This window comes from Lycorma delicatula, chromosome 1, assembly GCF_047948215.1.
Source record: "Lycorma delicatula isolate Av1 chromosome 1, ASM4794821v1, whole genome shotgun sequence".
In the NCBI taxonomy this organism is placed as follows: Eukaryota; Metazoa; Arthropoda; class Insecta; order Hemiptera; family Fulgoridae; genus Lycorma; species Lycorma delicatula.
In genome coordinates, this window is record NC_134455.1 from 393,305,094 (window position 1) to 393,317,714 (window position 12,621).

Consider the following 12,621-nt stretch of genomic DNA (forward strand, 5'->3'; position numbering starts at 1 on the left):
ATATAAGGAATTTCTCTGTCATACTATAGGCTACTATATTATCTTGAAAGTTTTGGTGATTGACATTGTAGTGGCAATTTTTGAAGTAGTTACAGGTCAAGGTGATTATTACAAAGATTATAAATGATTATATACCAAATATAGAAACATCACATTGTTCCTCCTCATGTTGAATTTCAGTAGTAGTAAAGTTTGATGCTTTGGAGGTTCCAGTGAAAGTACATCGCCACCATTAAGCGCTGGGCTTATAGCAAATGTCTTGTGTTCTGCACTCATGTGCCCAATTCTTCTCTGAAAGAACAATTTACAAAATGCTTTTAAAATCCAACAATTGGTGAAGGGAAAATTCTGACACTCACTTCCATAAGGTACAGAAGAGGCGACGGTTGTACAAATTAATAATTGCTTGTTTATAAAAACAGGTGACAAAAGAAGGGACTGAAATACTCATCATATATATATATATATATATATATATATATCGATTTTGCTATTACATATGCTGTCGTTCTCCTCAAAGGGATGATGAATGGTACTGAGTATAAGGCACTGTTTTGCCCAGGAAGTGGGAAACTGAACCCATAAGCAAAAGAACTTCTTCAAGAAATCATAAGTAGTAGAATACAGAAAGCAACGGAAGGCATTGTATTGAAGGTCCTAGTGATAATCTCTCGCATTACACTATGATGCTATCTGGAAAGTACAGTATTGAAGAAGATCCCATATTCTGTCATTTTAAATTTATTATACAAAATCTGCAATTACTAATGGTCATGTAATGGGAAGATAATATACTATTCTTTGGTGGACATCTAAAAAGTTAAAAAATCATGGACATCTAAAAAGATATCTAGGCCTAAAAAGTTTAATTATAAATCATAAGTTTCATAAACATATTTATTTCTGTATTCTTTGTTTCTAATTCAAAAAGTAAATTAATCGACTTTTCCTTTCTGAAGGACAGTGATTTGATGAGACCGCTTGTTCTTCACATCATTAAGCTGAGAACAAGTGCTTTCGAAAGATGTTAATCTGTAATTAAAGGAAAAAAGGAAATCTTGTTGACCAGCCTGTTATATTTGAAACAACGTTTGTCTCTGGTTTGAAATGATTTGTAGGATATTTCCATAATAATTGATAATGTATTAATATATCTGTTATTTTTAAAAAGTATTCATTTCTACTTAGTGGTTATTGTGTATAATGATTTTCTGTATGATTATGTTTGCAAGTTTGTATACTGTTTAATTAGGTATTCAGTACTGTATTTTATCTTTTTTGTATTTTACGTTTGAGATTATTATTGCCGACATATAAGCAAAGTGTGTAAGGACAACAGTTACATCAATTAGGTTGACTTTTGCAAATTCTACAGTTTTAATAAAGAGAATACTGCATTTTTATTAGTTTGTAATGAATCGCATAAAGTCTAAAGCTACTGATTTTCACTTGTTTGTCCCAATTATACAGATATGTCCGCTATGAATTCTTGCCTGAATTTTGGTATTCACTAATCTCAAAAATGTTGTTCGTTTTTCATTTTGAATATTTTCGACTGAATTTTATTTTCTTAAACCTAGCGTAGATTATGAAAAAAACATTATGTTCGGTAGTGCATGTTAATAGAATGTTTCTCTACTTAAAAATTATTGCTTTTTAAGTGGTTGTGTTTATTTTTGTCTGCAATTTCATGTGTTATTCTTCTTATATTCTTTAATATAACTTATTTACATTTTTATAAATTTCATATAAAATTAGGATATCTTATAAAATGATCGTTAGATTGATTGATGACCTGTAGACCTGTTGATTGATTCTCGTCTTACTCTTCCCAGCACATTCCCTCAAATTTATTCTTCTTCTTTGTGCCGAGTGGGTCAGCTACCTTTATTCCATGTATAAATATATAAAGTTCCATATATAAAGTAAAGGTACAGCGATGTTTACTGGTAGCATGCAGTTAAATATTTGATCGTACTTTAAAATTATTTGTAACTAAAGAAAAAATAAAATATAATTTAAAAACATAAAGTGCAGTGTTGCGGGTAACTATGGTAAAAAAAGAAGTTTTTGGTTTTCCATGGCAACAATATTTTTTCTTATTTATTATTTTAATACTGTGACTAACAGTAAAAACACATTCAGACGATTTAAGCTATTATAAATAGTATAAATAATATAACTGATAACTGATAAAATGAAAGGCAAACTAATATTGGCATCTGTCTTTGCTGTTTATGTAGCAGCACAGTGGTGGCGGTATGTAAATATTTAATTACAAAAAAAGTAATTGTAATTTTATGACCATCTAATAAGATTCTGTAATTTCTTAGTAATGTGTATTCCTTAATTCATGTGTATTATTTGCAGAACGAAACGTCGCCGTGCATCACAACCCCAAGCACCTCCGAGTCTACCACGTCCACGTCCATTAATTTATCCAGTGGGTACCTGCCTTGCATGCAAGGAGGTAAACTGCTGGGTAAAAAGGCGGAAGTTAGTTTATACTTAGCTTACTTCCAAAAACGGTAAGCTAATAATATTTAAATAATATCATATTATGAGGAAAATTATTAATATAATTAAGAATAAGTAAATTTCAATGAGTATAAGTATAATTTTATTGTTCTCTGAAGGTCTGGGCGTACATGATGCTTCTAACCTTGTACATGCCAGTACAAAAGCTTATTTACTTTAGATGTTTATTTTGTTTTTCGTAACTTTGTTTAATCATATAATCATATATATAACTCTAACATGTTATTCTCATTCTTTCATTATGCTTGTTTAAATTTACATGGCAATATCGCAGAACATATCAGTAAAGTATTCCAGTGGCGGTTATCCAATAGGAATAGTGGACTATCACCAGATAAGTGAATTGAAAAATGTGTTGAATCTGAAATGATAATAAATATGATGACTTTACACTATAATCCTGCAATAACTACTTCTATAGAAATTACTATTCTACATTATTTTTAATTTGATGATGTAGCTATTAAAGCATATATCATATGTCTTCTGCTATCACAAACTAGAAAAAAACTGTAAATTATTAGGGTTAAGTGCTGTGACCTGTCTTAAGTGGTTTTCGCTTATGAACAAAATTTTTAATTCAATTTAATGATAATATGTCATTCACATGAGGAGGTGGTTATTAAATCATTTTCACTAGAAGGTGGAGCCAAATACTAATCTTCAGTTTGGTATACGTGAAAAATATAAAGGAATCATATTGCCTGCCTGAATAGTAATAATTAATGATAAAAAAAGCCATATTCTTCCTTAAGTATTATTTCAAATTTTTTAGGTGATAAATTTCTCCACAAGTTTCATGTATTGAAATAACAAATATTAGATTAAAGTATAAACGGTGTAACTCTTCTTCTAAATTTTAGGTATATTCTTTTTTGTCTAATTATGTTCATTTTCTTTCTATTTTACAGCCTTCAAAATTTTTCGTGAATGGACACAATTTGAAATAAATATTTATTAAAAGTATAAAGGTATGTGAAACTTTGCATTTTCTTTTTTTTTCTTTCTTTATTTATGATATATTATATATAATGATAGTTAACATAAAAATGAGAGGTGAAATGTTCAAAACCGCCCCTAATTCGCAGTACTCTGTTTATATCGGTTTTTAAAATTTAATCTGTTTGTCTGTACGATTTAATTTTTTTTTTTTAATTTTCCACCCATAAGTCGAGAAATATATGTTGAATATAATGAAATTTTCATTAAGGTGACAAATTTAAGTTTTACAGATAACTTGATGAAAAATTCTTACGGTTTTACTAGTTATTCTTGCAATTATCAAATGTAGTACTATGAATGTAGGACAAACTATAACAAACGACAAACATCACAAGCATTGTGTTGTTATTAAAGTTGAGGCACAAAAACCCGTACACAAAAACTGACGTCATCAATCCATAATATTGGTATGGTGTCATGATGGAGAAATGAAAAAAAAACGTTTAGTACACTTGTTGCATGGATGCCAAATCGTGTACATTGAGTGATTAAGAATAAAGATAAACATATTAATTATATTAGATATTCACAGATTGTACAAGTATGGTTTCATTTGGAACTATTATTGAATAACTTCCTTGTCTGGATTAATTTGCATGCTTAATTTAACACTCTAGATTATTTTATTTTTAACATTCAATCATTCTAATTTAACTATTCTTTGTGTTTTACAGGCATCAAAATTTTTAACAATATTATTTAAGAAACGTGGGCATAAGACATTTTATAAATTATTCTACTTTGTTAAGGAAATTTAAATTAAAATTTATCGGTGAAAAATCAAGTGTTTAATTTGGGGAAAAAAAGGTTAGTGAAATTGCACTTTGTTTTATAAGAAGATGGCACGTTGTAATTTTTTAGCTGTATGATAAAAGTTTCTTTAGTAATGAAATAAACTTATCGTTACAATAGATTATTATTTACAAAAGTACTCCAGTAATAATAATTGCTATTCTTTGTTTCATACTTATCGTAATGTAAGGACATAATTAGGATCGAAATAGAGGAGGAATGAGGTGTAAGCCCACTCGCATAAAAGAAAAGTTTACTTAGTAAACTGAGGTAGTCGTAATATAGCGGGTTAGGGATTGTGATGGTTTTCTAATATATTCAATATAAAGAATTCCTATCACAGTATAGGCTACTATATTATCTTTGATGATTGACGTGGTAGTGCCTCTTTTGAAACCTTTCTAGGTCAGTAAGTTCCTTTTTGAGTAAGTATGTGAGATTTAGTGCTCTGACTACCAATATAGAGTTTATTTAAAAAATGAGTACCATTCCTTTTTGGAGATTTAGTAGTAATTAATTTACGAATGCAATCACAAAAATTATTACGATTTATATGAATACAAGATAGATATTTATTAATTACCAGCAATACACATAAAGTAATATGTGTGATGCGAAGAGTCATCTGTTTTCAGTTCATTATTTCAAATATTCAAATTGTTATTTCAGTAATTTTTAAAATTCGGGTGATGCAATGCCAAGCTGGTTATAGGACAATTTCTGATGACATAGATATCTCGTTGTTTATATTAACTTTCTTATAACACTACTTAATATTTGGTATTTACGTAAAAAGTTTTTAATTGTTTGTATATTGTTATAAAAATAATTTGTTTTTAATTTCAGTACTGAAGAAGCATTTGAAAGCAAATTGTATGAAGTTGAATATGATAATTTTGAAGTTCTAATTTGAAAAAAAATCATAAAATCTGTAACAAGTTATAAAAGTAAAACATCATCATAAAATTTATTTAATGAAATGTACACTACAATTATAAAAATTCTTAATTTGATATTAGTTATTAATTTGTAAAACATTTGATCACATTGCATGTATTATTTGGAAAATTAAGCCAAACTTATTTACCTTAAAGGGGATACCCTTCTTCATTAAATAAAATTCTGTTGTAGTACAATAAATGTTTTCCTTTTTTTTATTTTAATTTTTATATTTTATTTGTTATAAAGTATAATATCAATCTATGATGTGTTTTACGTTTTATATGCTTTTGTGTTTTTGGAACTTTGATCCATGAATTATAATAAAAGTTTCAAAGTAAAAATGTTGATAAAATATAGAACTATGATTTTTTTTCTAAGTAGCAGTCCTTCCAACAACTGGTAAACACTTTGTTTGCTAAATTTACAATAAATAGCACTTGCTGTACAGTAGCAACATATTCCGCCAGACCTTTGATTATATAAATGTTGGAATACCATCAAAACTAGTACAGCTCTGGATCTAGAGTTAACATCCTAGATTCTAAAAGCTAGACTTTTTTGCTGTTGAAATCGCAAGGACGTGTTTGTTTAATCCAGCTATTGTTATCAGATGTTTTGAGCATTGTACACCAAAGATAAGAGGAAAGTGCAGGCCAAAGAAGAACGAAGAGGTCTTCGGAAGAAGAAGAGGGAGAAGAAGAAGAAGGAAGACCAACCACTCGTCTCAACATCACGAACTGGAGTCCGGAACAGAGCCCAGCAGAGATGCGTCCTGAAGGGCAGCCATACCAGAAGCGGATGAAGAGCTTCTACACAACCTCTCCTTTTCAAAACTTACAGGAAAGATAAAATAACCCAGCAATTGCGACTCCTCCGGAAAAGGAGACACATTGCTCTTTCCTTATAGCTAGTGCCACGTTGTGGCGTATTCCTGCTAGCCTATTAAGCGTTAGCACCGAAAGGACTTCAGTGGACGTTCTGAAGGGGAATTACGTCGGGAGGACAGGCTTTATAAGCCTAGTTTTCTGCGTTCGGCCCATGAAATGGGTTCGATAACGCTGGTTGAACAATGGATTGGAATGCAATTAAATACGTCTTAAAATACTAAATAATAATAAAGAAAACTTGAAAAAATTAGACCCGCTAACTAAAAATAAACCTCAAAAACACGCCCGATAGAATCACCCAGCAGCAAGGGACTCTATCCAGGTTCTGCGATAAAGTAGGGAGTAATAAATTCCCGCCAACTTTGCATTCCATTCCATTCCAAAGATAGGAACACCTTGCTCCACATGTTGAATCTCAGTGGCTATCCCACTTTCAGATTCATCTAGTAAATTTTGAGGGTTTAGAGGTTGCAATAAAAGTACTTGTTCACCATTAGGCACTGGGCTTATGGCATATAAGGAATTTCTCTGTCATACTATAGGCTACTATATTATCTTGAAAGTTTTGGTGATTGACATTGTAGTGGCAATTTTTGAAGTAGTTACAGGTCAAGGTGATTATTACAAAGATTATAAATGATTATATACCAAATATAGAAACATCACATTGTTCCTCCTCATGTTGAATTTCAGTAGTAGTAAAGTTTGATGCTTTGGAGGTTCCAGTGAAAGTACATCGCCACCATTAAGCGCTGGGCTTATAGCAAATGTCTTGTGTTCTGCACTCATGTGCCCAATTCTTCTCTGAAAGAACAATTTACAAAATGCTTTTAAAATCCAACAATTGGTGAAGGGAAAATTCTGACACTCACTTCCATAAGGTACAGAAGAGGCGACGGTTGTACAAATTAATAATTGCTTGTTTATAAAAACAGGTGACAAAAGAAGGGACTGAAATACTCATCATATATATATATATATATATATATATATATATCGATTTTGCTATTACATATGCTGTCGTTCTCCTCAAAGGGATGATGAATGGTACTGAGTATAAGGCACTGTTTTGCCCAGGAAGTGGGAAACTGAACCCATAAGCAAAAGAACTTCTTCAAGAAATCATAAGTAGTAGAATACAGAAAGCAACGGAAGGCATTGTATTGAAGGTCCTAGTGATAATCTCTCGCATTACACTATGATGCTATCTGGAAAGTACAGTATTGAAGAAGATCCCATATTCTGTCATTTTAAATTTATTATACAAAATCTGCAATTACTAATGGTCATGTAATGGGAAGATAATATACTATTCTTTGGTGGACATCTAAAAAGTTAAAAAATCATGGACATCTAAAAAGATATCTAGGCCTAAAAAGTTTAATTATAAATCATAAGTTTCATAAACATATTTATTTCTGTATTCTTTGTTTCTAATTCAAAAAGTAAATTAATCGACTTTTCCTTTCTGAAGGACAGTGATTTGATGAGACCGCTTGTTCTTCACATCATTAAGCTGAGAACAAGTGCTTTCGAAAGATGTTAATCTGTAATTAAAGGAAAAAAGGAAATCTTGTTGACCAGCCTGTTATATTTGAAACAACGTTTGTCTCTGGTTTGAAATGATTTGTAGGATATTTCCATAATAATTGATAATGTATTAATATATCTGTTATTTTTAAAAAGTATTCATTTCTACTTAGTGGTTATTGTGTATAATGATTTTCTGTATGATTATGTTTGCAAGTTTGTATACTGTTTAATTAGGTATTCAGTACTGTATTTTATCTTTTTTGTATTTTACGTTTGAGATTATTATTGCCGACATATAAGCAAAGTGTGTAAGGACAACAGTTACATCAATTAGGTTGACTTTTGCAAATTCTACAGTTTTAATAAAGAGAATACTGCATTTTTATTAGTTTGTAATGAATCGCATAAAGTCTAAAGCTACTGATTTTCACTTGTTTGTCCCAATTATACAGATATGTCCGCTATGAATTCTTGCCTGAATTTTGGTATTCACTAATCTCAAAAATGTTGTTCGTTTTTCATTTTGAATATTTTCGACTGAATTTTATTTTCTTAAACCTAGCGTAGATTATGAAAAAAACATTATGTTCGGTAGTGCATGTTAATAGAATGTTTCTCTACTTAAAAATTATTGCTTTTTAAGTGGTTGTGTTTATTTTTGTCTGCAATTTCATGTGTTATTCTTCTTATATTCTTTAATATAACTTATTTACATTTTTATAAATTTCATATAAAATTAGGATATCTTATAAAATGATCGTTAGATTGATTGATGACCTGTAGACCTGTTGATTGATTCTCGTCTTACTCTTCCCAGCACATTCCCTCAAATTTATTCTTCTTCTTTGTGCCGAGTGGGTCAGCTACCTTTATTCCATGTATAAATATATAAAGTTCCATATATAAAGTAAAGGTACAGCGATGTTTACTGGTAGCATGCAGTTAAATATTTGATCGTACTTTAAAATTATTTGTAACTAAAGAAAAAATAAAATATAATTTAAAAACATAAAGTGCAGTGTTGCGGGTAACTATGGTAAAAAAAGAAGTTTTTGGTTTTCCATGGCAACAATATTTTTTCTTATTTATTATTTTAATACTGTGACTAACAGTAAAAACACATTCAGACGATTTAAGCTATTATAAATAGTATAAATAATATAACTGATAACTGATAAAATGAAAGGCAAACTAATATTGGCATCTGTCTTTGCTGTTTATGTAGCAGCACAGTGGTGGCGGTATGTAAATATTTAATTACAAAAAAAGTAATTGTAATTTTATGACCATCTAATAAGATTCTGTAATTTCTTAGTAATGTGTATTCCTTAATTCATGTGTATTATTTGCAGAACGAAACGTCGCCGTGCATCACAACCCCAAGCACCTCCGAGTCTACCACGTCCACGTCCATTAATTTATCCAGTGGGTACCTGCCTTGCATGCAAGGAGGTAAACTGCTGGGTAAAAAGGCGGAAGTTAGTTTATACTTAGCTTACTTCCAAAAACGGTAAGCTAATAATATTTAAATAATATCATATTATGAGGAAAATTATTAATATAATTAAGAATAAGTAAATTTCAATGAGTATAAGTATAATTTTATTGTTCTCTGAAGGTCTGGGCGTACATGATGCTTCTAACCTTGTACATGCCAGTACAAAAGCTTATTTACTTTAGATGTTTATTTTGTTTTTCGTAACTTTGTTTAATCATATAATCATATATATAACTCTAACATGTTATTCTCATTCTTTCATTATGCTTGTTTAAATTTACATGGCAATATCGCAGAACATATCAGTAAAGTATTCCAGTGGCGGTTATCCAATAGGAATAGTGGACTATCACCAGATAAGTGAATTGAAAAATGTGTTGAATCTGAAATGATAATAAATATGATGACTTTACACTATAATCCTGCAATAACTACTTCTATAGAAATTACTATTCTACATTATTTTTAATTTGATGATGTAGCTATTAAAGCATATATCATATGTCTTCTGCTATCACAAACTAGAAAAAAACTGTAAATTATTAGGGTTAAGTGCTGTGACCTGTCTTAAGTGGTTTTCGCTTATGAACAAAATTTTTAATTCAATTTAATGATAATATGTCATTCACATGAGGAGGTGGTTATTAAATCATTTTCACTAGAAGGTGGAGCCAAATACTAATCTTCAGTTTGGTATACGTGAAAAATATAAAGGAATCATATTGCCTGCCTGAATAGTAATAATTAATGATAAAAAAAGCCATATTCTTCCTTAAGTATTATTTCAAATTTTTTAGGTGATAAATTTCTCCACAAGTTTCATGTATTGAAATAACAAATATTAGATTAAAGTATAAACGGTGTAACTCTTCTTCTAAATTTTAGGTATATTCTTTTTTGTCTAATTATGTTCATTTTCTTTCTATTTTACAGCCTTCAAAATTTTTCGTGAATGGACACAATTTGAAATAAATATTTATTAAAAGTATAAAGGTATGTGAAACTTTGCATTTTCTTTTTTTTTCTTTCTTTATTTATGATATATTATATATAATGATAGTTAACATAAAAATGAGAGGTGAAATGTTCAAAACCGCCCCTAATTCGCAGTACTCTGTTTATATCGGTTTTTAAAATTTAATCTGTTTGTCTGTACGATTTAATTTTTTTTTTTTAATTTTCCACCCATAAGTCGAGAAATATATGTTGAATATAATGAAATTTTCATTAAGGTGACAAATTTAAGTTTTACAGATAACTTGATGAAAAATTCTTACGGTTTTACTAGTTATTCTTGCAATTATCAAATGTAGTACTATGAATGTAGGACAAACTATAACAAACGACAAACATCACAAGCATTGTGTTGTTATTAAAGTTGAGGCACAAAAACCCGTACACAAAAACTGACGTCATCAATCCATAATATTGGTATGGTGTCATGATGGAGAAATGAAAAAAAAACGTTTAGTACACTTGTTGCATGGATGCCAAATCGTGTACATTGAGTGATTAAGAATAAAGATAAACATATTAATTATATTAGATATTCACAGATTGTACAAGTATGGTTTCATTTGGAACTATTATTGAATAACTTCCTTGTCTGGATTAATTTGCATGCTTAATTTAACACTCTAGATTATTTTATTTTTAACATTCAATCATTCTAATTTAACTATTCTTTGTGTTTTACAGGCATCAAAATTTTTAACAATATTATTTAAGAAACGTGGGCATAAGACATTTTATAAATTATTCTACTTTGTTAAGGAAATTTAAATTAAAATTTATCGGTGAAAAATCAAGTGTTTAATTTGGGGAAAAAAAGGTCAGTGAAATTGCACTTTGTTTTATAAGAAGATGGCACGTTGTAATTTTTTAGCTGTATGATAAAAGTTTCTTTAGTAATGAAATAAACTTATCGTTACAATAGATTATTATTTACAAAAGTACTCCAGTAATAATAATTGCTATTCTTTGTTTCATACTTATCGTAATGTAAGGACATAATTAGGATCGAAATAGAGGAGGAATGAGGTGTAAGCCCACTCGCATAAAAGAAAAGTTTACTTAGTAAACTGAGGTAGTCGTAATATAGCGGGTTAGGGATTGTGATGGTTTTCTAATATATTCAATATAAAGAATTCCTATCACAGTATAGGCTACTATATTATCTTTGATGATTGACGTGGTAGTGCCTCTTTTGAAACCTTTCTAGGTCAGTAAGTTCCTTTTTGAGTAAGTATGTGAGATTTAGTGCTCTGACTACCAATATAGAGTTTATTTAAAAAATGAGTACCATTCCTTTTTGGAGATTTAGTAGTAATTAATTTACGAATGCAATCACAAAAATTATTACGATTTATATGAATACAAGATAGATATTTATTAATTACCAGCAATACACATAAAGTAATATGTGTGATGCGAAGAGTCATCTGTTTTCAGTTCATTATTTCAAATATTCAAATTGTTATTTCAGTAATTTTTAAAATTCGGGTGATGCAATGCCAAGCTGGTTATAGGACAATTTCTGATGACATAGATATCTCGTTGTTTATATTAACTTTCTTATAACACTACTTAATATTTGGTATTTACGTAAAAAGTTTTTAATTGTTTGTATATTGTTATAAAAATAATTTGTTTTTAATTTCAGTACTGAAGAAGCATTTGAAAGCAAATTGTATGAAGTTGAATATGATAATTTTGAAGTTCTAATTTGAAAAAAAATCATAAAATCTGTAACAAGTTATAAAAGTAAAACATCATCATAAAATTTATTTAATGAAATGTACACTACAATTATAAAAATTCTTAATTTGATATTAGTTATTAATTTGTAAAACATTTGATCACATTGCATGTATTATTTGGAAAATTAAGCCAAACTTATTTACCTTAAAGGGGATACCCTTCTTCATTAAATAAAATTCTGTTGTAGTACAATAAATGTTTTCCTTTTTTTTATTTTAATTTTTATATTTTATTTGTTATAAAGTATAATATCAATCTATGATGTGTTTTACGTTTTATATGCTTTTGTGTTTTTGGAACTTTGATCCATGAATTATAATAAAAGTTTCAAAGTAAAAATGTTGATAAAATATAGAACTATGATTTTTTTTCTAAGTAGCAGTCCTTCCAACAACTGGTAAACACTTTGTTTGCTAAATTTACAATAAATAGCACTTGCTGTACAGTAGCAACATATTCCGCCAGACCTTTGATTATATAAATGTTGGAATACCATCAAAACTAGTACAGCTCTGGATCTAGAGTTAACATCCTAGATTCTAAAAGCTAGACTTTTTTGCTGTTGAAATCGCAAGGACGTGTTTGTTTAATCCAGCTATTGTTATCAGATGTTTTGAGCATTGTACACCAAAGATAAGAGGAAAGTGCAGGCCAAAGAAGAACGAAGAG